General features: G+C 43.0%; 1 pseudogene; it reads right to left on the reverse strand.

The window, feature by feature from the left end:
• Positions 1–1,739: 1,739 nt before the first annotated feature.
• LOC113897460 lies at positions 1,740–8,193 on the reverse strand (annotated as a pseudogene).
• Between the last annotated feature and the right edge of the window lie 16,924 nt (positions 8,194–25,117).

Here is a 25,117-nt window from a genome sequence, read left to right on the forward strand (position 1 = left end):
CATTGCTTCAAGACTTATTGCCAGGCCACTAAGTCCTGAGTCAGCTAAGGAGAAAGAAGACACTAGGCTCCTACTGCTGAAGGTGTGTGGATACTTGGGACCGGCTGGCCTGGGGCCCTAGCCAGAAGGGGGCAGTTTCATGTGGGGTTGAGGGCCAGGAAGGTGGGCAGTGAGTTTGGGACCATGGGGGTAGGTGAGGGACCATGGCAGTAGGTGAAGGATAATGGGGTCTGTGAGGGAACATGGAGTGGGTGAGGGATCTGTGGTGTCTGAGAGGGATCATAGGGTGGGTGAGGATCATGGGGGTGAGTGAGAGGACATGGGGGTGGGTGAGGAATTGCTGGGAGTCAATTCTAGGGGCAGAGGTGTGAGGACTGCCAGACAGGACCTCAGCTCACAGCCTGGCAAGGGTCTCCTCGCTCTGTCTCCCACTCAGTGTGCCAGATCCCCCACATGCAAGAGCCTCCTGTGCTGTATGCAGGAACCCCCTTCCTCATGGCCTGGGTCATGTACTTCAGTCCAGTTCCCCATGCAGGGAACATCCCCTTACCTCTATAGGGAGTAGGTCATCCCTTCTCCAAACCCAGGGAATGTTGCTTCTTTACTTTGAGAAAGATTCTTACTCCCCTGCAGTACAGACACCTGACAATATGTCTTACTTCCTATTACGGGCTGGATTCTGACACCCCCAACCCCAGTTCTTTGGCTGAGGTGGTAAAGAATCTGCCTGCAATGCGGGACACCCAGGTTTGGTCCTGGGGTTGGGAAGATCCCCTGGAGAAGGGAATGTAAACCTACTCCAGTAGTCTTGCCTGGAGAATTCCATGGACAGAGGAGCCTGCAGGCTATATACTCCATGGGGTCACAAAGAGTCAGATATGACTGGGCAACTAACACAGAAAATTCTTATGTTGAGTCCTAACCTCCAGAACTTCAGAATGTGACTTTCTGTTGTCTGCGCAGTCCAGCATGTGGGTTCTTGGCTCTTCAACAAGAGACTGAACCCATGCCCCCTGCAGAGGAAGCCTGGTGTCTTAACCACTGTACAACCAGAGCAGTCCCCAAATGTGACTTTATTTGAAGTAGAGCTTTTAAAGAGATAATCAAGTTAAAATGAGGCCACTAGGATGGGTCCTAATCCAATGCAAATGGTGTCCTTATAAGAAGGGGAAATGTGGACCCAAACACACAGAGGGAAAACACTGTGAGGACGCAGGGCAGAGATGGCGTCTATAAGCCAAGGTGAGAGGCCTCAGGCTTCTGGGCCCTGGAACTGTGATAAACTCCTGTTGTCTAAGCCACATTGCCTGTGATATTTGTTACTGCAGCTGGAGCTGACTGATGTTCTTCCTCTGAGTCCTGTGCATTCCCATGGTAGAAAGATGCCCTTCTCTCCTCAGCTGGACTCCTTCAGTGTCCCCATCCCTGCCTCCTCCTGCTGTAATGGCCCTGCCGTTTCCTGTTTCCTTGTCCGGGGAATCAGACGACAGACCTCAAGAGAAGGGGTGAGTGCTGAGGATCAGGAGGAGCAATAGGGCCCAAAGACAGGATCAGGATGAGTCTTTCATTTGTTTTTATTTGGCTTTTCAAGCTTGGATTGTGGGGGTCTTAGCTGGTGGACAGGGAAGCCAAGAAGGGACAATTGAGACCTGAGGGGGCTGGGGGACGGGTGGGGAGGAAGGTTCCAGTGAGCAGGCTGGGTCCTGAGACACACAGCTGGAGCTGAGGGGCTTGGTGGATCACCACAGGGCCTGTCTCAGGGCCCCAAGCATGAACAACACCAGGGGCCAGGTCTGTGGAGGCACAAAGGCTGTCCCGGTGTGGACGAGCTGGCAGCCTGCAGAGACTGGTGTGGAAACTGGGTCTGTGGAAGAGTGGACGTGGGCTCAGGGAGAGGTATAAGAGCAGATGTGGGCCCAGTGTGGGGTGTAAGAGTGGACACAGGGGCTCAGGCTGTGCTGCCTTATTTTAGGGTAGTCACTTACCCTCTTTGGGACCTGTTTGCTCACCTATAAAACAGGGGAAAACAGAGAGTGTAAAGAAAGCATCAGAATTCAAAGTCCCACGGTTGGATGGTTGGTGGTGGTTACAAATCTGCCTTCCAACACAGAGGACACTGGTTGGATCCCTGGTCAGGGAACTGCTATCCCACACGCCACAGGCCAACTAAGTCCATGTGCTGCAAATACCGAGCTCAAGTGCTCTGGAGCTCTCATGCTACAACTAAGAGAGGCCCACACGCAGAAACGAGGAGCCTGAGTGCCCAACTAGTGCCCACCCAACACAGCCAAAAGAAAACAAAGGAACAAACGCAAAAAAATACACACACACACAGATATCCTATAGTAGACTAATATCTGGAATATATAAAATACATACAGAGCCCCTAAAGGAAGAGACAGAACACCCAATAGAAAAATAAGAGGGGGAAAATTCTTGAAAAGAAACTTTACGGAAAAAGATATCCAATGACAATAAATATGTGAAAGTATATTTAATTGGTCATCAAGAAAATCAAACTACATTAAGCTATTAAAATGAAAAACGATGGAAAGTGCTAAGTATTGGTGAGAATATAAACTCTCATCCACTGCTTCAATGAGTGGAAATGGTGAACCACTTTGAAGACATTTGGTAATATCTGCCAAAGCTGAACACATGCATACCTTTTCCTCCAACAGTACTACTCAAGGGATTCTGTGAAATAGAAGATAAAACATTTGGAAGTGAAATGAAATGAAAAACTTGGAGTACTAAAATACCCATTAAGAGTGTAACTAATCATAGAATTCAATGCACACAGGAGAGTCCTGCAGAGCAAGGAGACTGAACACACTACAACTACAGGCAGCAGTATGGATGAATCTCACAAATACAATGTTAAGACAAAAAAGTTGACAACTGGAAATAAATTCTACTTATGGAACATTCAGAATCTAATCTAAGGTACTGAAGGTGAAGATGGCGGTTTCTGTTGGGTGTTGGTGACCGGAAGGAGATGTGAGTGGGGCCTCTGGGGTATTGATCACATGTTGCCTCACTATGTGAAAATTCATCCAACTGATGAAAAGAGCATGGATATATTCTTTTGTATGTATGTTACACTTCAGTAGAACCTTTAAAATATACTTCAAGAATAGATGCTGTAGATGCCCTCACGTGCAAGGGAGTTAGGAAGGGGGGTTGGCCTGGCGGACACTGCCAAGGGATGGAGCCCAGGAAGGCGCATGGAGGAGGAAATGGGAAGTCCCAGGGGCTCCACAAAGAGAGCAGAGGCAGCACAGCCCCTCCCCAGAGAAACCGAGGCCCTGAGAACAGGCGAGGGAAAAACAGAAAGCGCCTTACTCACTTGGCAGATGGACTTTCCTGTGGAGAAGTCCCCAGCACACAGCATGTTACATGGACAGAGCAGTTCTTGCCTTTTCCATCTCTGTATAACAGTTCATAGAACTTGTTCTCAACGAAGCTCACATTCCTTCCTGGAGATGGAAGGGTTCAAGCAGAGGTGCTCTGAAGATAAGTAGGAAATCAGGGAAGGTTGCTGTAGCCGAGCTACAGAGCTCTGCCTTATCGGTCAGCATAGCATTTCAATGTGGGGTTTTCTCCACACAGCTGAGCTTTCATCCTTGTTTCAGACTTCTATCTTGCCTAATAAGCCCTCCCCTGTTTCTCAAACTTTTCCAAACTCATCCTATTCCCTCTACCTCTTTTATAATAACAGACACACTATTTCACAAAGGAAAATGGCAAATCCCTCCAACACCTGCCACTCGCTGGTGCTTAGCAACCATTCACCCTTTCACAAACATCTATCCTTTCACAAACCATCCCATCCACTCACCTTTTGTCTATCACTAACCTTGCTTTCCATCCACCTGTTCCTCCATCCTACTACCTATCTTCCCTCATGTCCCCTTGGCCCACTCACCGTTCCATCCGTCTGCCTATACACTCATCTTTTCACCCATCTCTCCATTCTTCCCTCCATCAATAGACCCACTCACTCCATCTCTCTGCCCACCATCCTTTCACCCATCCGCCCAACCATCTTCCCTTCCACCCACTCGTCCTCCCACCTTCCCCCATCCATCCTCTCACCCTATCACTCATTTATTCTTCATCCAGTTTACTCATTTATTCCTCTGTCTTCATGTTAACTATCTTTTAGCTAATGATACTAACATTTTTAGTTGGGAAAAAGAGGTTAAATGAAATAAGTAGCATTATTTTAGAACTAATAAGTGGTGTAAAGGAAATAAAACAAGATGTGCTATTAGGGGTAGCCTGTTTTAGCTCACATGATCAAGTAAAACTGCTCAGAGGAGTAGCCAAGCTGTATATGTTATGAAACAAGGCATGATGAGCTTAGTTGGAAAAGCAAATGAGTCCAGGGAGATAGTCAAGGTGGAGACCTGAGGTGGGAACCGCCTTGGCATCGTCAAGGCAGGAAGGAGGCCTGCTGGCTGGGGTGGTGTGGGTGAGGGATGCAGCGGGAGATGAGAGAGAGGAGGGGGCCTGAGAGGCAAGGCAGGGAGTTGCGACCTTATTTTAAGTAGAAATGAGAAGGCACTGGGGGTGATGAGCAGGGAACTGGCATGACTCCTGCTTTAAAGCAAATACTCAGACAGCTACATGGAGGGTAACATAGAGCACACAGGGTGGGAGCTGAGACCAGTCTGGAGGTCCAGGGAAGAAGGACCCGGGGGCAGCAGTGGGATACCTACCAGGTGCCAGGCCCTGCCTGGGGCATGGCCTCGGATACTGAAACAGAAAGACAGGGTCCCTGTGCTCAGGAGGAACCAGTCTGTGTGTGTGTGTGTGTGTGTGCGTGTGTGTTAAGTGTGGTATACATGTATTGTGTGTGTTTGGGTGTGTTGTATGTGCGTGCATGCTGTAAGAATTCTGGAGACCTGGTTGTTTGTCCTATAATCACTGAGTGTTACTGACACACTAATAAGCAAGGACCATGGATGCTGGAACATCCCACCCAATGAAGACAGAATCTATTCAAAATGCCTATAACACCTCTGTAGAACATCACACCAAATTATGACCCTACAAACAATTACAAATAAATATTCTTTCCCTCCATAATTTTGCACCACAATCATTTCACCAAGTCTTAAACACTCCTTTCCTTAATGAAGACTCTTGCTTATAAGTTATTCATAACTTTTGGCCTAGATTTCTCCTCTTTCAATCTTAAAAAATACAATTTTTTCCTGTTACTCAGTTTGCCTAACAAGTCTACAAATTAGATAGATGACCTGAGCTGGGAGAAAATCAAAGTGAGGTCTGGAGAGTGAAACCCTCTTAAGTAGTAATCATTCTAAATTGATCAGGCAGACTCAGAGGTCAGAGATCATATTTGAGTTTTCTTTCCACTTTTCCCAAGCACCTCCTATGGCACTGGGAAATCAGAGAGTTTATCAGTGACCTGGAAGGAGTCATGCCTCAACATGACCTTTGAGTTAGATCAAGTCATCTCAGATCTATGGTTGATTTAAACCTTGGAATCAAGAACCAGAAAGACTTCAAGAACTCAGATTCTTGACTCGAAAGTCAGATTCACAAACTTCAGAGCTTTACACTTAGGGAACACCAAAGCCTTAGAATCACACACTTTAAGAACTAGAACTAGAATGGTCCAGTCCTCTGGAAATGAAGTATACTGGGCCAAGAGGACCTTTGCCTGGAGACCCCTCAGGTAGAGACATACCTCCCTTCTTTGCTCCTCTGTCCTTCTCCCCTTCCTCCTCCTCCTCTCATCCCCCCCAAGTCCCCCATAACCTTGCACTTTCTTCATTGAGCATCCCCCAGCCAGTTATCCAGCAGGATGAGTTATTGGAGACCTTCATGCTAGGGACTGGGAGGCAGGCAGGGATGATGTAGGAGGTGAAGTTCACAGGAAAGAGCAGCTGCAATATGGCAATGTCAATCCCAAAGGGATATAACTTCTTGAAGTCTGGGTGTGTGATAATCCAAGTCACAGACACGTCCCAGGTGTGCTGGGTATGCTGGTACAGCTGGGTGCTTCCTAACAGAACCCGATAGTTCCCTAGGGCTTAGGATTTCCTGGAGAAGGAAAGGCTCACCCTCACCATCATCTCCAAGTGGGGACAAGCTCTTTCCCTGCATCCTCATCTAACTGCCCACACCCCTGTGGACCCTTCCACTCCTTGTGATGCCCTACAGCTTCTGTCCATCCGTTTTGAATGTTCAGGAGGCCTTCTTTCTTGAGGCGAATTGATATCCTATTTACAGTTTCAGACATGTGGCTGGCTTCTCCATTAGTAACTAGAATTGCAAAAGCAATGAATCCTTGCTCTGGAAATGTCCTCAGTGGGATCATCAAATGAAGGCCTTTTGATTGTACACAGCAGGCATTCTGGGTCAGTTCTATCTCTCACTTTACCCTTATAGAGACCCCATACAACCCACCTTCTGGCCCCACACTCTTCCTGACCATCCCTTTTCTTTAAACACCTCCCTGCCCAAGTCCTGCTTCTCCACTCAGTTACAAAGATTTACAAAATATTTGTTAAATAAATGAGCAACTGGGTGCAGGAAATGGAACCTCGCCTTGTTTCCCCAGCACAGGTGCTGAAACTAGTTCAGTTCAGTTCAGGTGCTCAGTTGTGTCCAACTGTTTACGACCCCATGGGCTGCAGCACGCCAGGCCTCCCTCTCCATCACCAACTCCCAGAGTTTACTCAAACTCATGTCCATTGAATTGGTGATGCCATCCAAACATCTCATCCTCTGTCATCCCCTTCTCCTCCAGCCTTCAATCTTTCTTCACACCTCATCTCCTTGGAGACCCTCTCTCATGTTCCCCTCACCCAGTCCTTGCCCTCCAGCAGGCACTCCTTCTCCACAGCCCTTCTCCTGACCCTCCCACCCCCACTCCATGTGCTCTGCCCTTCTGACCCATGCTGGGCTTTCTCTTCTGACAGGATGGAGATATGGTGAAGTAGGATTTGCCACTTCACCCTGATGCCACAGGGCAGCTTGCACGGAGCATGGCACAGAGTGGGTGCTGACAGACTCTGAGCTCTCAAAGCTCTTGTACCCAGACCTGGACTGTGGTGCCTGAACTCCCTGGTGACCCATCCTCATCTGTTCAGAAGTCTGTAACAAAGCCAGCCTCAGAAGGCTAGGTGAATTAGACTCCTGATCAGCCCTGTCACTCTCCCAGGGAGCCCACCTCCCCCTTATGCAGCCTGGCACCATGGCTACCTGCATGCACGCCAGTGACCATGACTCCTCCTGGGCACACAGTTTCACAGGAGTAATAAGAACTGCCCAGCTGCTGGTCATACATGCGGTCCCAGGCCCCTGCCTAGAGTCTGACACCTGGAAATAAGGGGACACTGAGAAGGAGCTGTGATCGGAGATGGGTCCACACCACATGGCAGCGAGGACTGACACTGCCGCTCTCCTGAGGCACACCTGTGTTGGGGAACGGACACAGGGGCCGAGGGCAGAGCATGAGGAGGATCTGGACAGGTGAGTGGAGAGGACAGTCCAAGTGGAGGGTACCCAGGCCAAAGGCAGGAACATGTCTCTGAAGGCCACAGACTGCCCAGAGGAGCTAATGTGGGACACCATCCCCCTTGTCTCCTCTTCCCCTGCATCCTCCTCCCCTGCCAGCACCTGTGCTGGAAGCCTAGGCTATAGACTCATTTGAGAAAGCAGTGGGCAGTGGAAAGAAGCCAGCTGGAATTAATGAGGACAGCTCCACAGATGTGCAAGCCCTGGGATCACAGACTGGCCTGCCACGGCCACTGGCCAGCCTCCAAGTCCCGGCCAACGTAGATCCTCCCCATCACCTTGGGCTTCCCGCACACTGTGGAGACTCTGCTGCCACCTACAATAGAGACCCCATGTGTCGCAACAAGGAGGGTCACACCACTTCACAGATGGGAAAACCAAGGCCAGGCGTCCAGTGGCCTAGTCAAAATGACAGGGCTACCTGGACTCTGCCTTCACTGATATTTAATGAAGTCTAATTTAATATTTTTTCTTGTATAACTCATGCTTTGCATGTTACATCTAAGAGATCATGAAGATTTTCTCCTATGTTTTCTCTGAGAAATTGTAATGGTTATTTCCTATATTTGAAACCATGATCAAGTTTTAGTTCATTTTTACCTACCAGATATAGTAGGTTTCCGTTTCTTTGTTTTTCATCTTTCTTGTGGATATCCATTTGTACCAGCACCTTTTCTTGGTTAAAAACAGAAATTACTCTTTCTCGTATTGAATTGTTTTAGAGCATTTGTTGAAAATCAATTCATAACAAAAAGTAAGGTTCTATTCCTGGACTCTCAATTCTGTGCCATTGAACTGTATTGCTTTCCTGTGCCAGAAGTCCACTGTCTCGATTAGTATGTATTATGGTAAAATTTGAAATCAGGTAATGAAAGTTCTCCAGCTTTATTCTATTGCCAAATTGTTTAGGCTATTTTACATCCTTTGAATTTCCCTATGAATTTTAGGATCAGCTGTCAAATTCTACCCAAAAAAAGCCTGCTAGAATTTTCACTGGGACTGCATTGAATTTATAGACCAATTTGAGGAGTTGCTTTCTTCATAATATGAAATCTCCTGATCCATGAACAAGAACTAGTTCTCTCTTTGTATAGACCTTTAATTTCTATCAGCAATATTTTATAGTTTTCAGTGTACAGATCTTGCACTTCTTTATTATGTTTATTGCTAGTATTTTATTCTTTTCCATGCTATTATGAATGAAATTATTTTGTCAATTCTCTTTTCAAATTTTTGTACCTAGAATACATAAATGCAATTTATTTTACAAAAACTATTGCTTCCTATGAACTTCCTGCACTTGTTTATTCATCCTAGTCTGTTTTGTCTTGTTTTACATTGCTTTGGTGGGTTCACTGGGGTTTTTTAACATATAGGATCATCTCTTCTGCACTAAAGGTTCTAATTTTTCCATTTAAAGTTGGATTCCTTTATTTCTCTCCTATCTTCTTTTCTCTTTCTTTTTCCATTCCTCCCTTCTTTCCTCTCTCTCTCTCCCTTTCTTTCTTTCCTCCACATCACAGAGTTGACATTGATAAGGACTTTGTTCTTTTAAATATGATCTATCAATCTTTGTCTTTAATTTTGAATGTTTAATCTATTCACAGTATGTGATTATTAATACAGTTGGGATTACATTTTCCAGTTTGCAATTTGTTTTCTGTATATCTCTTATATTTCCCACAATTTTGAGACAGACTGGGATGTGGGACCATTTGCTGAAGTGCTGCAGTGGATTCCCATATACTGGTGTACACATGGGTGAGTCCCACCTGTGGTTAGAGTCCCACAGTCAACATACAACTGGCTGGTTTCCAGGCTTGATCACCCCAGTGGACAGTGCACAGGGTGCTCCCTCCTTAACTGGCCCTTTCTGGAAGCACACAGGTTGGTGCCTGAATAGACACACACAGGGGGCGGTTGAAACTGCAATCTCTTTCTGTCCCTTTCTCTTTTTTCAGTCTTTTCTGTCCCTCCTCCCTTTAGCTCTCCCTTAGTCCTATACCTGCACTCCCATCCCCTTCATCCTGAATACTTCTTGTTTGTGTCTTTAAGTTTCTGTCATTGGTATCTTTGTTTATTTAGGTTTGTCTGTCCAACTGCTCCTGCAAGTCTCTGCTGACATTGTGGGCATGGTGGAGCACCTATGCATTGAAATACAAATGCAACCCAAACTGTTTGACACTCTGGCCTTGGGTCACTTGCCTGTGAGCTTAGTCATGTCTGCCTTCTTGTGACCGTTTGGACTGTAGCCCACCAGGCTCCTCTATGCATGGGGTTTTCCAAGCAAGAATACTAGGGTGGGTTGGTTTTTCCTTTTCCGGAGGATCGTCCCAACACAGGGATCAAACTCGCATCTTCTGTGTCTCCTGCATTGCAGGCAGATTCTTTACCCACTGAGTCAACTTAGTGGGAGTTTAAAGAACAAAAAAAGAAAAGAGGAGCCTTCATCTCTCCCCTCTGCCTTTGCAGTGTAACTATTCTGCTGCCAGGCTCCTTTGTCCATGGGATTCTCCAGGCAAGAATACTGTAGTGGGTTGCCATTTCCTACTCCAGGGGATCTTCTGGACCCAGGGATTGAGTCTGTATCTCTCATGTCTCCCTCATTGGAAGGTGGGATCTTTACCACTAGCACCACCTGGGAAGCCTATTCTGCCAGGACTCTGAGGAAAATACCTGATCCATCTGTGATCCCCCAAAATGAGGGGTGGGGGAAGACTTTTTAAAATTCAAGCAGGAAAACAATCAGGTCTCTGGTGCTGTAAAAATTAACTTGTCTGGCTTAAGTTTCTGGGTTTAATTAATACAGACTTCTCTGTATTATAAAAATTAAGTACAATACTTTTCTTGCACCTAGCGTTACTGGAAATCAATAAGTGCATACTGTTTTTATTGTAAAATCTGTCACTGAGAAAAATAATTTGATATGATTAAACTTTTAAGTAAATATGACTGAGATAGCAGTTTTAAGTAAACTTTGATCTGTCTCTTGAGAAACCTATATGCAGGTCAGGAAGCAACAGTTAGAACTGGACGTGGAACAACAGACTGGTTCCAAATAGAAAAGGAGTATGTCAGGGCTGTATATTGTTACACTGCTTATTTAACTTATATGCAGAGTACATTATGAGAAATGCTGGGCTGGAAGAAGCACAAGCTGGAATCAAGATTGCCGGGAGAAATATCAATAACCTCAGATATGCAGATGATACCACCCTTATGGCAGAAAGTGAAGAGGAACTCAAAAGCCTCTTGATGAAAGTGAAAGAGGAGAGTGAAAAAGTTGGCTTAAAGCTCAACATTCAGAAAACGAAGATCATGGCATCTGGTCCCATCACTTCATGCGAAATAGATGGGGAAACAGTGGAAAATGTCAGACTTTATTTTTCTGGGCTCCCAAATCACTGCAGATGGTGATTGCAGCCATGAAATTAAAAGACGCTTACTCCTTGGAAGGAAAGTTATGACCAACCTAAACGGCATATTAAAAACCAGAGACATTACTTTGCCAACAAAGGTCCATCTAGTCAAGGCTATGGTTTTTCCAGTGGTCATGTATGGATGTGAGAGTTGAACTGTGAAGAAAGCTGAGCGCTGAACAATTGATGCTTTTGAACTGTGATGTTGGGAAAGACTCTTGAGAGTCCCTTGGACTGCAAGGAGGTCCAACCAGTCCATCCTAAAGGAGATCAGTCCTGGGTGTTCACTGGAAGGACTGATGCTAAAGCTGAAACTCCAGTATTTTGGCCACCTTATGTTTAGAGTTGACTTATTGGAAAAGACCCTGATGCTGGGAGGGATTGGGGGCAGGAGGAGAAGGGGATGACAGAGGATGAGATGGCTGGATGGCATCACCAACTCGATGGACGTAAGTTTGAGTAGACTCCAGGAGTTGGTGACGGATAGGGAGGCCTGGCATGCTGTGGTTCATGGGGTCGCAAAGAGGCGGACATGACTGAGCGACTGAACTGAACTGAACTGATGGGAATAATTGGGCTTCCCTGGTCGCTCAGATGAAAAAGAATCCTCCTGCAATGCAGGAGACCCGGGTTCCATCCCTGGGTCAGAAAGATACCCTGGAGAAGGGAATGGATACACATTTCAGTGTTCTTGCCTGTGGAATCCCATGGACAGAGAGGAGTCTGGCAGGCTATATAGTTCATGGGGTCCCAAAGAATTGGACATGACTGAGCAACTAACACTTTCACACTTTCGTGGGAATAATTATGTTTTGGAAAAGTCCATTTAGAATAGTCCCTTCAAATTTTGGTAACTTGAAACTAAATTAAGTTAAAAAATAGTAATCTACTGAGTACCCATGTCATTTCAAATGTGATGGAACATTGGAACATTAATTGCTAAACAGGTCTAAATGTACCTATTCCGTTTTTCTTGTGAGAGAGGTGTTTGGCTTCATTAGACACATGTCTTGCAGCATCTTAAGAAAAGAAATTGTGCTTTGGAAAGTTGCATGTTTCTAGAAGTTTTAGGATTTTCCAATCAGGGACTGCTAATGTTAAAGACAGTTCATGGTGGCTTAAGAAAAATAGTATGTTTTCAGAAAAGAAGGTATGAAGACTGGAAATACAGTTTGTTACTAATAAAAGGAAAAGGTGATTTTGTCCTAGAGCTGCTTATTTCAGCTCTAGGACAGAAAGAGGCCAGAGGACTCCCTTGGGCTTGAGGCATCCTGTTTCAATTTCCCCGAAAGAGTCCTGGGTAACTTTGACAGTAGGGAAGAAGTTGATTGACTTTCTAATAGATACCACTCCCCAAACCTTTCCTACTTATCTTAGCAGGCTTGTAACTATTACACAAATTGGGAAACAAAGTCATGCAAGGAGAACGTTCCTATAACTTTGAGATGCAAAAGTCGTATCTGGTCTTCTCTGGAATGCTCATCTCTGCTATCTTTTTAAAATGCAGATTCATGGCAGCACTGTTTATAATAGCCAGGACATGGAAGCAACCTAGATGTCCATCAGCAGATGAATGGATAAGAAAGCTGTGGTACATATACACAATGGAGTATTACTCAGCCATTAAAAACAATATATTTGAATCAGTTCTAATGAGGTGGATGAAACTGGAGTCTATAATACAGAATGAAGTAAGCCAGAAAGAAAAACACCAGTACAGTATACTAATGCGTATATATGGAATTTAGAAAGATGGTAACAATAACTCTGTATGTGAGACAGCAAAAGAGTCACAGATGTATAGAACAGTCTTTTGGACTCTGTAGGAGAGAGAGAGGGTGGGATGATTTGGGAGAATGGCACTGAAACATGTATAATATCATATATGAAATGAATCGCCAGTCCAAGTTTAATGTATGATACTGGTTGCTTGGGGCTGGTGCACTGGGACAACCCAGAGGGATGGTACGGGGAGGGAGGAGGGATGGGGGTTTGGGATGGGGAACACATGTATACCTGTGGCGGATTCATGTTGATGTATGGCAAAACCAATACAATATTGTAAAATAATTAACCTCCAATTAAAATAAATAAATTTATATTAAAAAAAGAGGATAAAGTAATTTCAAAACTGATTGTAATTTCAAATTATATTGTCAAGTGTAAATAGAAATCATAAATGCCTTTTCTGTAAATACATAGCCATCTGACAAGTGAGCTTAATTTGTTCTATTTGCCAGAAATCCAACATTAATTCAACCGCTTTTGTAAACTGATGGGTTTTACATTGCTGCACATTACTCAGGGCTAAAATCTGAATTGAGAACTATGAGGTCTCTGTTTGTGTCTTTGTCTTTGAAAAATATGTCTGTGGTTGATTTGTGGATGAGTTCTGTTTAATTGGCTTAAAGAAAAATTAGCCATTACAAGCCAAACAATTATAAATGTAAGAGAAATTATCTAACTGAATTTCAGGTTCATGTGAACTGGGAAGTATTCAGTATTAAATTAATGCCTAGTATTTATGTCAAATTTGTTGATCTAATTAATTAATATAGACAGCTCTTTAGAATAATCAACATTAAGTATAATATTTTCACTGCACGTAAGTTTAATAGAAGTTAAATGAAATCTTATTATACCTGTTGCAAATTTGTCAGCAAGAAATATAACTTGATATGATGAAACTTTAAAGTAAATGTAAACTATATAAGAGCTTTTAGGTAAACTCAATGAGAATAATTATGTTCTAAAAATCACCTAAAATAGTATCTCCAGATTTTGGTAACTATTACTTGCTTCCCTTGATTTTCACAAGAAATTAAGGTTTCAAGAAGTCAGGGATTCGAACTTCAGCATACAAATAAAGCCACTGAAAATAATAAAACATTTCAATATGGTAGAATGTATGGTTTCAGTTAAGGTATGAAGAATGTAATCACCTTTTACTGTGAAAGTTTTATACATGATCAGGATTAACTAAATTTCAGTGGAAATTAACTAAGTAAATGGATTATGTTAAGTAAGAATATAAGACTGGAATTTGATCTCTCTCTCTCTGTTAGAAGTACACCATTTTGATAACAGAGTTATCAAACTCATTAGAACTGATTCAAATATATTATTTTTAATGGCTGAATAATACTCCATTGTGTATATGTACCACAGCTTTCTTATCCATTCATCTGCTGAGTTTCTGTGTCTTTAGGTGATCTGTACTTGTTTCTTTTAATCGTTTTGTGACTTTGATTAAATGAAAAAGTATTGTTTCACAGTGACTTATGATCCTATGGTGTTTTAAAACTTTTTTGATATTTTTAATATAACTTCCCAAATCAAATTATAATGAAGGTCCTTTGACCTTGAACTAGCTTTGAGATGTTTCAAAGGGTCTCTGAAACACCCTAAAGAGAGATATTAAACCGATAGGTTCACTTTGGATGTTAAATTACATGGGAATTGTTATTAAATTAATAATAAATCTTCTTAGGTTACATTGTATGGTAAATGAAGCAGATATCCTAGAAATTTTTATAGAGTTCCTAAATATCTAATATGTCTTGATAAAATGTTCAGTTCAGTTCAGTTCAGTTCAGTCGCTCAGTCGTGTCTGACTCTTTGTGACCCCATGAACCGCAGCACACCAAGCCTCCCTGTCCATCACCAACTCTCGGAGTCCACCCAAACCCATATCTATTGAGTCAGTGATGCCATCCAACCATCTCATGCTCTGTCATCCCCTTCTCCTCCTGCCTTCAATCTTTTCCAGCATCAGGGTCTTTTCAAATGAGTCAGCTCTTCGCATCAGGTGGCTAAATATTTGAGTTTCAGCTTCAGAATCAGTCCTACCAGTGAATATCCAGCACTGATCTCCTCCAGGATGGTCTGGTTGGATCTTCTTGCAATCCAAGGGACTCTAAAGAGTCTTCTCCAACACCACAGTTCAAAAGCATCAATTCTTCAGTGCTCAGCTTTCTTTATAGTCCAACTCTCACATCCATACATGACCAGTGGAAAAACCATAGCCTTGACTAGATGGACCTTTTTTGACAAAGTAACGTCACTGCTTTTTAATATGCTGTCTAGGTTGGTCATAACTTTTCTTCCAAGGAGTAAGTGTCTTTTAATTTCATGGCTGCAATCACCATCTGCAGTGATTTGGGAGTCCCGAAAAATAAAGTCTGCCACCGTTTCCACTGTTTCCCATCTATTTGCCATGAAGTGATGGGACCAGATGCCATGATCTTAGTTTTCTGAATGTTGAGCTTTAAGCCAACTTTTTCACTCTCCTCTTCCATTTTCATCAAGAGGCTCTTTAGTTCTTCTTCACTTTCTGCCATAAAGGTGGTATCATCTGCATATCTGAGGTTATTGATATTTCTCCTCGCAGTCTTGATTCCAGCTTGTGCTTCTTCCAGCCCAGCATTTCTCATGATGTACTCTGCATATAAGTTAAATAAGCAGGGTGACAATATACAGCCTTGACGTACTCCTTTTCCTATTTGGAACCAGTCTGTTGTTCCATGTCCAGTTAGAACTGTTGCTTCCTGACCTGCATACAGGTTTCTCAAGAGGCAGGTCAGGCGGTCTGGTATTCCCGTCTATGTTACCAGTCATAATTTTAGTTATTATTTGAAAGCGTTATATGTCACAATAGTCACCAATTTACTTTGTCAATTGCATTGTAATAATATTTAAATGGGCTTTCTTAAGTCTTTGTCATTATGGACAGTTATGGCTTCTTTCTGATACCTTTTCAAAAATGCTTCCTCTTCAAGAATATTTATAGAAAGGACTTTTAGGTAAATACAAGTTTCTGGCTTTCAAATCATAATGCTGAATTTGGGTAAGAAATGGTAAACCTGATGGCTTCTCAAAGCTGTTAACAGAAAGGATCAGTTACATAGGACTGAGTGTACTGGTGAATATCATTATGATTTTTGTCATTTCTTTCTGAAATGAAAGAAATCATTTTTATGATTTCTTTATGAAATGAAAAAAATCATTTTTATGATTTCTTTACTGGTTTAAATCTGTGTTTTTCAGGTGTAAGGAAAACCTTCCCCTTAAACTAATTATGACTTACAGTAATTTGGTAAATTTTACCTTTATAAGGAGAACTGAAATGTGTATCATTTTCTCACTACCTGGTCAATCCTGCCAGTAGCCTATGCTTGTCTCAAAGATTAAGCCATGCAGGTATGCCTGCCTGGTACAGTGAAACTGTAGGTAGCTCATCAAATCAGTTACAGTTCCTTTGGTTACTCATTACTGCAACTGGATTACAACTAGTTTTAGTAATCATTGTTTTGATTTGTTCCTTGTATTCAAATTGCTTCTGCTTTGTATCTCCCTGCTGTACTATGCCATTGTCAGTTTTACTAACTACATTAATTTGTTCTATTTTATAAGATTGTTGTCTCTTACAGTACCCAGTGAGTATCCAGGCTTCCAATAAAACTTCTATGACTAAACATCTTGAGGAAATAGATTATGTATGTAACAAAAAATAATTGTAACAGCATGATTTTAGGTATGGGAAGAAACAAGGGAAAATGTCTACTGGACCATAATTAGACAGAAGATCCAGAGAATCTTCAATTACCAATAGGTTCTAATCCAAAAATTAGCACCTGGAGTGGCATATCAAGCATTTTAACAAATATCTCCCAAAATATTGGTCAAATTCCTGACCAAAAGGAAAGGATCTGAGAAATGAAATATTTCCTGCCGTGTCATTCATCGGTGATTACAGCCTTCCAATGTGAACCTGTGAACCTTGAGGAAACTCAGGAAGGAGAAAAACACCTGTCATCCCACAGGCAACAGACTGCGGCAACTCTCCACCCATGATGAGCCCTGGGGAAACTCAGGATAAGAGAATACAGGATACAGATCCCAGATAGTTGAGGTATGTATCAAGGGAATGATTTCAATGAACCCTGACTTTGCATCTTCTCATGCATGGAAAAGAAGTAAATTCGTTAATTTGAGTTGCTGCCTCCCAGGCTTGAAGTCCTCAAAATTCCTACTGAATAAAACATAACTCTCAATTTTTAGGTTGTAAATATTTTTCATTCTACAGATATAAAGTAGACACTTTCCAAAGAGAAACAAAAAGAAGTGACATTTGGAACACTGGCCCTGATGGTAGACATTCCCAGATGCAATGCAACAAGAAGCAATTATAATGGTCATGGCCATTTTCCCCACAAGATTGTGAAATGGACACTGACAGTGGGGGAATGTTACAGGGAAGAACAGAATCTGACTAAATGCTGAATCTGTTTCTTTAACTTTTGCTTCTTGTTGCTTTTGTTTGCTAAATGGATTCTGTCTATACATAATGGCCGGCCTCAGGGAACCCTGCCCTTCTGCCTGAATGTTAAACCAAAGTGCTTTGTTCAGGGAAACATCCTGACACCGTCCACCTGTGAATGGCTGCAAGAAGATATTAACACATCCCTTTGCCAAGGAACCTGAGCCCTGTCTTGGTTGAAGTTACATGGCTGTCCATCCTATTGAAGCCAAGGCAACAGTTACCTGAACAGAGAAGAGAGCTATGGGCTGGAAGGAGTAGAATAGGTCTGGACTGTGGCAGTTAGGGTAACTTCCTGCCTAGTTCTCAGAGCAGATTCTTTACTACAGGTGTGGCCACACAGAACCCCACTGAATAGTTTTCTGACTAAGACCATCTCTCCCCATGGCCCCATTGAGTGAGTGAGTGAGTGAAGTCGCTCAGTCGTGTCTGACTCTTTGCGACCCCATGGACTGTAGCCTAGCCAGGTTCTTCTGTCCATGGGATGTTCCAGGCAAGATTACTGGAGTGGGTTGCCATTTCCTTCTCCAGGAGATCTTCCTGACCCAGAGATTGAACCCAGGTCTCCCGCATTGTAGGCAGAGGCTTTACTGTCTGAGCCACCAGGGAAGACCCATTAGATACAGTTAAAACCCCTTAGAAACATATGCAGTGGGGACAAGCTTCCAGTGCCTAAAGAACACAATGCAGGGCTAGGCTTTTCTTATGACCCTCCCTCTGTCACTACCAGGACATCATTCACACTCCATACACACACATTTAAAGTGGCTTATCTTCCTTCTAGAAATAATCAAGACTGCTGGTGCCATCTTTCTCCATACCCCGGGCAATTTCCCGTGATCCACTTCCAAGGAACCTCTTCCCCTGCGCACTCTCAGGTTTCTTCTGGCTTTCCAGACTCCCCAGGAGTCCTTCTGGGTTTGACACTCTTTCCTCACTCCACTTCAGTTCAACAATGTGCCCACAGTGAAATGTCACATGTGGACTTAAGGATCTGAGAAATGGCAGAGTCTTTGAGAACACAACCCCAGCCTACAGGCTTACCTACTTCTAAAGCCATTCCCGCAGGCTTGGACACTGACCACTGCTGCTTGATAACCTCAATGAGAACAGTCAGGACCAGGACCCAGAGAGTGACCTGCTTCAGCAGATACTCAGCAACCGAGTAAAGGAGGGAAAAGTTTGAATTCAAACTCTAGAATGTGGAACTGAAACATTCCACAGTGATGGAGGGGCAGAGGGCAGGTGGGCCTGTGGGGTGAGGAGACATGAAGGGCTCTGGTAGGAAGGCAAGAACCAGACATTCCTTCCACATTATGTAGTAGCAACACAATTGGTGTCTGCCTTTTTAGGCAATTTATCAATTGGTTTTAGGATTCATATCATCAAGGTTGTTCTTCATGGTAGCATCTTGATGTTCCCTTTATTTCACTTCTTTACCTACTAACCATAGTTTTGTGTCCCTCAACCCTCTGCTTCCTTTCTGGCTCTTGGCTTACTTCAACAGAGACTAGACTTTCTGAACAAAGTTCAGAACTTTCTCTGATAAACACTTGGGCATTTATGGCCACATGGAATCAAGTGTTTGAAATTAGGGTTGTCTCTACAGATGCAGGGTGTATGATTGCTGTATGTACATTATTCCTAAGGAAGCATTTCTTGTGCCCCAACCAACATGCGGCAGGACTTTCCTCACTAACAGTCTTTTTTTCTGGAATGCCCCCATCCATCAAAAAAAACATCATGCAGCCCACATGTCCAAGACCAGAATTCACCAAATGTGTTTCTCATAGTATTAATTATTAACTAGATTTTTTTAACTTTTAAATTATTTTAGTACAATATTTTACACTGTGCAAAATAGAACTAGGCAGTGATAAGAGTGTAATGGGCAGGAAGGCCAGAGGTCCCCAAGTGGCAGGAGGAAAGAAACTGCAATGGCAGATGTTTTTTTCCTTCTCTACACAAAATTAAAAGATTTTTTTTTTTAATTCTGTGTTGAGGAGACCTGGTTCTACCTTGAGCTAACCAATGAGTTTTTCTTATGTAATGAAACTATGTATTTGCTTTGGAATTTGCCTTTCTTTAAAATGGTTCCACCTAAGACTAACTTTTTTCTTTTCTTTAACCTTGGGCTGATAATGGCTCAACAAACCAGTATTCCTGTCAATTGTGTTATGACGGGGGATGACACATCCCGTGCTATCCTATCTCAAAAGTGCATATTGTGGGAGAGGGGCCTGGTGAAACTCCCTCAGCCTTGAGGCGTCTCTCTTATCTAATTAAATAGCTTTCTAAGGGACATAAAACACCTTGCTAAAAACTAGCAAGGGGGCACTCTTTCTGTACCCTTCTGATGTCTATGTCAGAACCTTTCCCTATCTCTATTATACTTTAATAAAATCTTGCTACACAAAAAGCTCCAAGTAGTCAAGCCTCGTCTCTGATCCTGGATCAAAATCCTCTCCTCCGGAGGTCACAAATCTGGTGTAACACATGGCTAGCAGCAGCAACCTTTCGGTGACAAGCCCACCTCCCACATCTTTCTGCTGTCTACCCTATCCTCTTCCCAGAGGAAACCAGGGTTATCTGTTTTACTAAAGTCCTTCCATAGATGTGATTTGCAACTAAAAATGAGTGCAATCTATTTTCGTTTTTACAACTGCCTTCAGTTTTTCTCCTGGTTGAATATTCATATGAAAGTGAAAGAAAAAGTTGCTCAGTCGTTTCCGACTCTTTGCAACCACATGGACATAGTTCATGGAATTCTCTAAGCCAGAATACCGGAGTGAGTAGACTTTCCCTTCTCTGGAGGATCTTCCCAACCCAGGGATCAAACCCAGATCTCCAGCATTGCAGGTGGATGGATTATTTACCAGCTGAGCCACAAGAGAAGCCCAAGAATACTGGAGTGGGTAGCATATATGTTTCAGTATATCTGACTGTATTTCCAATTTTTGTCTTTGTACTGATATCATGGCTCCACTGTTCCTGGACTAGAGTCCTAGAACAAAAATTTTCTACCGTCTCTTAAATTTTAAAGTACCTGAAAGGATAGAGTGGACAGAACTAGCAAACAAAAATAACAAATGCTTAACTGAATTTGATTTTTGAATTTCACAGAAATGACAATTTTTAGTTTAACTGTGTCCTATGCAATATTTGGAAATAGTTTTACTGAAAATTCTTTCTCTGATTATATGAGTGAGATTTACAGATACCTCAAAATATACTTTTTATCTGGCAACACTTCCAAGGAAAGTGTAACATGCTAGGCCATTAATAGTTACTCATCTTTTGAGAAAGAGAATGGGCAGTCAATAGACAGAAGTGTGTATTTTGTGTCCAACACAAAACACAATTGCAAACATGTACAAACCCTTCAGACTCTTTGGAGGAAATTGATTTGGAAGAGCCATCATAGAACATTCAATGTTTAGACTTTTAGTAAGGCTAAGGCAGAAGTAAGGAACAAGAAGGCAAAAATCTTCTCTTTCCTCGTGATAAAGGGACTAAATATCCTAGAGTCCTGGTTTTTCTAGGTTTTAAAAATCCACTACCCATGAAATGGATGTGTGCCTTCCAACAATGTTAAGAGTTTATCTACCAAAAGCCATTCTCCATTCACACAAACCCACTTCCATCTAAATCCTAGCCTGAAAGCTCAGCTTATAAGCTTGTGAATTTCCTGTTTGCATCACATTCCCTTGCTCTTTAGAACCTGGGCTCATCATTGCATATGGTCCCATCTGCACAGAAATCATGGGAACATCTCTTCTAAAAAAAATTTGCCTGATTCTTATTTTCATATTGTGAATCAGTTTATCACTATCAAAATGATATGAAAGAGTATTCACATTTGTGTTGTGAGAAGAAGAATTGCTAAGAATCTTGTCAAGAGAGATGAAGGGCAAAAACCTCAGAGGGCTGCAAACAAATATCTTGAGAAACAAGAGTCACTCCCTGCTATAGCAACAGTACTGATTATGGGGTGTTGGGGAAAGAAAGAGAGGTTTAGAAGGACAATTTCACACTGCGAAAAAGACTCCTGTTGGTGCTTCAGAAGCTCCTTGCCCCTTGCAAAGGAAAACAGGTTCAAAAGAAGATGAGAAGATGAGGTGAGAGTATTTAAAGCAATATCATGGTGAAATTTGTATCATGAAACTCCTTTTTGGGACAAAAAATAACTTGGAAATATCACTCAGTACTTGAGCGTTTATTGTGAAGGAAAACTTACAAGATTTTCAACCTATAACTTCATGCTAGAGGGATGGTGAGGCAAAATATTGCACACAGGAACTCAAGAAAAGAAAGCTTCCTTGTTGCTTTGTCCTCTGGTTAAGTCATTCTATTAGTTACTTATAAGATTCTTACTCATAACTGGGATACAATATTGAATGCATCTTCTCAGTGCCACTAATATAGAAATTGCATTGTGGAATAACTATCCTAATTCTGTAATCATTTTTGTTCTAACAAAATACTACACCCCAGAGACAGATATATTCAAATCAGCCCAAATATAAATTGGGAAGACCAGTCATGGAAGGGAGTATCTAAATTCCTTTAGAGCATTACCTCTGACTATTCCTGCAGAGAGGCTGGGCACAGGTATTGACTACAGAGACAAAACATCTCTGGACATGGATCACAAGCATCAGAAGCCAGTTTGTCTTCCACTCCACTATGGAACATTAAAGAAACAAGACATACCATGTTTGTGAAAGTGGAGAAGAACTTAGAGTCTCTTGATGAAAGTGTGGGCGGCTGCGACAGCGTGCAGCGCGGCTGAGAGGAGCAACCCCACATCCGAGGTCAGGAACAGAAGCCGGGAGGACCCCATGCCCGAGGGGTAGTGGCCAAGAGGAGCTACCCCACGTCCGAGGTCAGGGGCAGCGGCCGAGAGTGCCAGGCTGCGACGGCAGAGGAACGGATAAGAGGAGCTACCCCACGTCTGAGGTCAGAGGCGGCCGCCGGGAGGAGCTACCCCACGTCCGAGGTCAGGGGTGGTGGCTGGCCGGGAGGAGCTACCCCATGCCCAATGTCAGGGCAGCAGCCGAGAGGAGCAGCCCCACGTCCAAGGAGCAGTGGCTACACGGGTGCAGGAGGGCCTAGAGGAGCTACTCCACGTTCAAGGTTAGGAGGGGCAGCGGTGAGGAGATATCCCTTGTCCAAGGTGAGAGAAACCCAAGCAAGACGGTAGGTTTGCAAGAGGCCATCAGAGGGCAGACACACTGAGACCATAATCACAGAAAACTAGTCAATCTAATCACACTAGGACCACAGCCTTGTCTAACTCAATGAAATTAAGCCATGCCCTGTGGGGCCACCCAAGACAGGCGGGTCAAGGTGGAGAGGTCTGACAGAATGTGGTCCACTGGAGAAGGGAATGGCAAACCACCTCAGAATTCTTGCTTTGAGAACCCCATGAACAGTATGAAAAGGCAAAATGATAGGATACTGAAAGAGAAACTCCCCAGGTCAGTAGGTGCCCAATACGCTACTGGAGATCAGTGGAGAAATAACTCCAGAAAGAATGAAGGGATGGAGCCAAAGCAAAAACAACACCCAGTTGTGGATGTGACTGGTGATAGAAGCAAGGTCCGATGCTATAAAGAGCAATATTGCATGGGAACCTGGAATGTTAGGTCCACGAATCAAGGCAAATAGGAAGTGGTCAAACAGGAGATGGCAAGAGTGAATGTCAACATTCTAGGAATCAGCAAACTAAAATGGACTGGAATGGGTGAATTTAACTCAAATGACCATTATATCTACTACACCATTCAGGTATGACCTAAATCAAATCCCTTATGATTATAAAGTGGAAGTGAGAAATAGATGTAAGGGACTAGATCTGATAGATAGAATGCCTGATGAACTATGGACTGAGGTTTGTGACATTGTACGGAGACAGGGATCAAGACCATCCCCATGGAAAAGAAATGCAAAAAAGCAAAATGGCTGTCTGGGGAGGCCTTACAAATAGCTGTGAAAAGAAGAGAAGCAAAAAGCAAAGGAGAAAAGGAAAGATATAAACATCTGAATGCAAAGTTCCAAAAAATAGCAAGAAGAGATAAGAAAGCCTTCCTCAGCGATCAATGCAAAGAAACAGAGGAAAACAACAGAATGGGAAAGACTAGAGATCTCTTCAAGAAAATTAGAGATACCAAGGGAACATTTCATGCAAAGATGGGCTCGATAAAGGACAGAAATGGTATAGACCTAACAGAAGCAGAAGATATTAAGAAGAGGCGGCAAGAATACACAGAAGAACTGTACAAAAAAGATCTTCACAACCCAGACAATCACAATGGTATGATCACTCACCTAGAGCCAGACATCCTGGAATGTGAAGTCAAGTGGGCCTTAGAAAGCATCACTATGAACAAAGCTAGTGGAGGTGATGGAAGTCCAGTGGAGCTCTTTCAAAACCTGAAAGATGATGCTATTAAAGTGCTGCACTCAATATGCCAGCAAATTTGGAAAACTCAGCAGTGGCCACAGGACTGGAAAAGGTCAGTTTTCATTCCAGTCCCAAAGAAAGGCAATGTCAAAGAATACACAAACTACCACACAATTGCACTCATTTCACACGCTAGTAAAGTAATGCTCAAAATTCTCCAAGCCAGGCTTCAGCAATACATGAACCGTGAACTTCCAGATGTTCAAGCTGGTTTTAGAAAAGGCAGAGGAACCAGAGATCAAATTGCTAGCATCCACCGGATCATTGAAAAAGCAAGAGAGTTCCAGAAAAACATCTATTTCTGCTTTATTGACTATGCCAAAGCCTTTGACTGTGTGGATCACAATAAACTGTGGAAAATTCTGAAAGAGATGGGAATACCAGACCACCTGATCTGCCTCTTGAGAAACCGATATGCAGGTCAGGAAGCAACAGTTAGAACTGGACATGGAACAACAGACTGGTTCCAAATTGGGAAAGGAGTACATCAAGGCTGTATATTGTCACCCTGCTTATTTAACTTCTATGCAGAGTACATCATGAGAAACGCTGGGCAGGAAGAAGCACAAGCTGGAATCAAGATTGCCAGGAGAAATGTCAATAACCTCAGATATGCAGATGACACCACCCTTATGGCAGAAAGTGAAGAAGAACTAAAAAGCCTCTTGATGAAAGTGAAAGAGGAGAGTGAAAAAGCTGGCTTAAAACTCAACATTCAAAAAATTAAGATCATGGCATCTGGTCCCGGTAGGAAATAGATGGGAAAACAATGAAAACAGTGACGCACTCTAACTTCTTGGGCTCCAAGATCACTCCAGATGGTGACTGCAGCCATGAAATTAAAAGACTCTTGCTCCTTGGAAGAAAAGCTATGACCAACCTAGACAGCACATTAAAAAGCAGACACATTGCTTTGTCAACAGAAGTCTGTCTAGTCAAAGCTATGGTTTTTCCAGTAGTCATGTGTGGATGTGAGAGTTGGACTACAAGGAAAGCTGAGCACTGAAGCACACCAGCCTCCTCTGTCCTCAAGGCAAGAATACTGTGCTGGGGCAGCTGGGGGGAATCGCCATGCCCTCCTCCAGGGCATCATCCCTACCCAGAGTTAGAACTTGCTTATTTTATGTCTCCTGCATTGGCAGGTGGTTCTTTACCACTAGCATCACCTGGGAAGCCCAGAAACTATCATGCTAAGTGATATAAGTCAGACAAAGACAAGTATTGTATGATTACACTTCTTTTGGAATCTAAAAGGTAAATGAACAAACATAACACAACATAAACAGAGTTATAGACAAAGAGAACAAACAGGTGGTTACCAGAGGGGAGAGGATTGGGGGGAAGAAAGCAAAAGCTGAG

The sequence above is a fragment of the Bos indicus x Bos taurus genome, chromosome 8 (assembly GCF_003369695.1).
Source record: "Bos indicus x Bos taurus breed Angus x Brahman F1 hybrid chromosome 8, Bos_hybrid_MaternalHap_v2.0, whole genome shotgun sequence".
NCBI lineage: Eukaryota > Metazoa > Chordata > Mammalia > Artiodactyla > Bovidae > Bos > Bos indicus x Bos taurus.